Source organism: Otolemur garnettii, unplaced genomic scaffold, assembly GCF_000181295.1.
Source record: "Otolemur garnettii isolate 467f Iridium unplaced genomic scaffold, OtoGar3 scaffold00016, whole genome shotgun sequence".
Lineage (NCBI taxonomy): Eukaryota > Metazoa > Chordata > Mammalia > Primates > Galagidae > Otolemur > Otolemur garnettii.
Genome location: NW_003852411.1, coordinates 25,550,618 through 25,555,025, shown reverse-complemented (window position 1 = coordinate 25,555,025; position 4,408 = coordinate 25,550,618). Strand labels below are relative to the sequence as shown.

At 44.9% G+C, this 4,408-nt stretch overlaps 1 pseudogene; it reads left to right on the top strand.

The window, feature by feature from the left end:
• Positions 1–3,647: 3,647 nt before the first annotated feature.
• Positions 3,648–4,408, top strand: part of LOC100954795 — an 8,402-nt pseudogene continuing 7,641 nt past the window's right edge.

Genomic DNA, 4,408 nt, shown 5'->3' with positions numbered 1-4,408 from the left:
TTTATAAAGTGTAGGCTTGCTGGTGTTCAGTATTAGCATGGATACTTTTGATTGAAATGGGCACAGTCTCTCACATTGTAAAACGAATCGAATCATAACTGCTCAACATTTTACGGTTTCTACAATTTTTGAGTGCCTAATGAGGCACTTTTAGACACTGCCTGTCAAAATTTTGGAAACCTCTTGGCATGAAATAGAGACGAAAGGGCTATTCTAAAGATACTGACATTTCACTTCCTCTAACCCAGAGTGTGACTGTGGGAGTGAGCCTGTGGGGTGGAGTCTTGTTTCTGGAAGAAACGGTGTTGGTTAGTCCTCTCTCTATTTAGGTGAATACAAAACAAACAGCTATGCATTTTTTATAAAGACTTACTCCAAAGTGTGTGAAGTAATCTAACATCACAAATGTTAGCTTGGCATTTAAATATTTTTGATGATGTAAAATTAGATACAAGGATGGATAGATACAAGGCAAGGTACAACTTTGTAAATATACGTGTTTGTATTTAACCCTCCACTTTTCATGCAGTTGAGATATGTTAAATTTCAGGCAGTTAGTGAAATAAAACTAAGAATACTTATTGTACAGGATTGTTAAGATGCTTGTTTAAACATAGCGTTTTGTAAATTATAAAGTGCAGCATGAATAGTTGCAAATATGACTTTTTTAATACATTAATAAGTGTAGCAGGGGTGGACATCTTCTCATCCCTGTCCAGCCAGGGGACTTCTAGAGCACACGAGGACCCTGAGGCATTGTGGAGCGGGATGATAAGGGGTGGTGATAGGGCTAGGGAACAAGTCCCAAAGCCCAGGCAGGGCGAGGAGTCTGTCCGTTCGTGGTGAGCCTGCCGTGGAAGCTGGTTCAGGTCCAGTGCTGGAGTGGGCCTCACTGTGCCCCTCTGCTATTTCCTGAGCCGTGGTCCAACCCTGTGCTTAGTCTAATATCTGACCCTTGGATACCAAGACTCCTGGCTTCTCTTGGTTTCTCTTCTGGTCCCAATTCCTCTGATTTTAATGCCTTCAGCACAAAAGAACTCATTAAGACCCCCTTTTTCCACAGTGAGGCTTGTTGGTCCATCAGGCAGGATCCAGAGAGTGGAAAGATCCAGAGAGCACTTGTGTTCCTTGGAGGGTGGGGAAAGCCCAGGTTTTAACATGCCTGTTTTAACACGCCTATAGGCCCACCAGTGGGTGGTCAGAATCACCTTCCTTCTCTCACATGTACATCTCACTCATCTCACGCCGTGCAGCTTATGCACGTACTCCTTTCAAATAAATACAGTGTTCTCCCTGGAACAGAATTCTTTCTCTGTTTCATTAGGCCTAGAACTAACTTGTGAAGAATGTGGCAGACAGAGCAGATGCAGAAGGCCCCCTCCCACTTTTAGCACACAGAAATGCTCAGTAAAACATGTAAAGAATTTATTTAAATACATAACTGAGCTTGAAAGAAAGAGAAGAAAATCCTCAGGTGCTGGTAAAGAAGAGGAATAGAAAGTGTGAGCAGTAAATGGGAGCTGATGCCAGGATAATTGGGGCTGGAGAGAGGGGAGAAGGGAGGTGACCCTGAGAAAGGCTGTCAAGGGCTGGAGTAGAGGTTTCACTCTCCATTTGGGAACAGGATATGAGACCTCAGCCCTGTTCAAGGTGGAGAGTTAAAGGGGAACCTTTGTGCCTCCCCCATGTTGAACTGAGAACCTCCCAGGGCTAACCTTTTCTTGAAGGGAGGACTGGACATAATCTGACATTCTGGGGAGCTTGCCACCTCTTTGAGACCCGGTACAGAAAGGATGTCACCGTAGAGAAATCGGAATTTTAAGTATGAATCATGCTTGAATATTCAGTAAAATTTTTCCTTTACCTTTATGCTGCAAAATGTCAGTTTGAGAAATGGAAGTGAAAACTGTGCCAACCAGTAAAACTATTAGGATCCTGGCAGAAGAACCCCTGTGAGGATGAATCCGCAATCCTGAGCATGTGAGTGTTCCACAGGAAATCATCCCTGATGCTGATGTGCTTAAAATAAAACATCACAAAGCACATTGGGAATCAAATCTCAGGAGGGAAAGATACTCAAGGAAAGAAATAGTGAGAATTAATATCCCAAGAATTAGAGAAAGCCGAATAGTCTAAAAAATCGATGATAAAATAAGAATCTATAAGATTATAAAATGCTGAAAACTTACTTTGTGCCAAGAACTGTTAGAGCACTTCGTATATTTTATCCTCCCAACCAGTCCAGTGAACAAGAGATTATGACTATCCATATTTTACAGATGAGAAAAGTAAGGCACATATTGGTTAACGATGGCCACATAGTTAGTAAAAGGCAGAGCCGGATTTGAACAGGCGGCTCGTTGCAGAATGCATTGCAGAGCTTGCCTCCTAAGCACGGTTATGAGAGACTGAAGCTGTCCACCTTAACCTGTTCTCTCCTTCTTCGCAGAAATGGGATTGCAGCTGTCCAGCCACGTTATACTTCCCAGTCTTTGCTGTAGTTAGGCATGGGCTTGTGAATCAGTCCTCTCCAGTGGAACGAGAGCAGACATGATGAGTGACACTTTCAAGCCTGAAGATAGTGGGGGGTTTTTTGGTGGTCTTTCCTTTAGCACATTGGCTGTAACCCAGATGTGTGGTACCCCAGCTCCAACCAGGCCTCTGAGGAGACACCTTAGACCTGATGGAAGAGGGAAATAGAAGGAATCTCAGTTCTGCAATAACTGTGGGATCAGAACAACCCACTAACTCACACCATGTACAGTGGATTGTTACATGAAAGGGAAATCTCTTTCCATCCCCTTTAAGCTTCAAAATCATTGTTTGGTCTGAATCACAGCATTAGCTCCTCTTGAAAACCAATTATATTGCTTAGGAATATAATTGGAAAAACCAATTAAATCCCAGATCATTTGCTGGGTAGGCAGGCACACTCTGAACCACACCATGAACACGTACCATGAATGCAACTGGTTAATGGAATGGGAACCAGAAGACAAGAACTGGTCAGAATGAAAATGAATAGATGGGTTTAAAAAGAAACCAAATTGAATTCTTAGGAATAAAAACCACAGTGCTTAATTGTTTTTACCAAAAGTGTTTTGTTTTCCTCTTCTCTTCTCTTCTCTTCTCTTCTCTTCTCTTCTCTTCTCTTCTCTTCTCTTCTCTTCTCTTCTCTTTTCTTTTCTATCTTTTTTTGGGTAAAATTTTCCCCTGACAGGCTGGTAGACTACATGATCGTGATGACACAGACAGAGGTAAAGGGAAGGAGTTTGGGTGGCTCTTGGAAGAACCCAGGAGAGAGAATTGAGTGAGGATCATGGGGACAGGTAGGCTACAGAGCAGGGATGCCAGGCCTACTGTGACGGAAGGGTATTTGTGGAAAATAGGCTGCCCTGGAGGTCAGTGCTGGATTTGGCTGTATTCCTACTGAAGGTCTGGTTGGCCCTTTGGTGGCCATTAGAGAGTTCCCTCAAGCTGGCTGATTCCTTCTCCTGATTCAGGGGAGTGTTTGTTCTTACCCTCATGGTGGTCTGGTTGGGAGGAGCCTGTAGAGGTGTCCAGGTCTATTAGCTCTAAACAAAGGCATTTCTCATCTCTTGGAGTAGTTCAGGTTGCCACTCTAAGAAACATGGCTGGGGCTCTCACGTGGAGGCGAGGAGGTTTGGCCTGCCGGAATGATCACCAAGACCCAAAAAGTAGACCTGGGCCTTGGGCTGCCAGAGAAGAAAAAGAAGAAGAAGGTGATCAAAGAACCAGAGACTCAATACTCAGTTTTAAACGGTAACAATTGTTTTGCCAATGTTTCTCCTATAAGAGCCACATCCCCTCCTAAGATTATGGTCCAAGGGAAGACACCTGAGATACCTCTGAGTGAAGAAAAAGAAAAAAAAAGAAGGGCTATAGCACCCCTTCTGAGGAGCAACTAGAACCTGAGACCACCTGTCATGCCAAACAGACAGAGAAGTCACCCAGCCCCAGGAAGCAGGTGCTTAGCCACTCGGAATTTCTCTGTGGGGAGAAGAAAAAGAAGAGGAAGTCCTTGTTACCTCCAACCATGTCCCATGGGTTGGGGGCAAAGACCTCTCCAGACCCCAGACAGAATGAGGAGGTGGTGACCAGAGTTGGCAAGAAGGTCAAAAGACACAAGAAGGATAAAAAGGCCCAGGACCCCGCAGCCTTTTCAATCCAGGACACTTGGTTCTGCGATGCTGGGGACGGGTACACCTGCTCAGTGGGGCGGGAGGGTAAGGAGCAGGCAGCCCCAGGGCAGAAACGGAAGCAGGGGAGTGCCAGGGAACCGAGCGGGAAAGGGAAGAAGAAAAAAAAGATCCACCAGGAGGGAGACACCCTCCTAGGGCACTCCAAGCTCTCCAGGTCCACAGAGAGCAGTCCTAGAAAAGGAAGT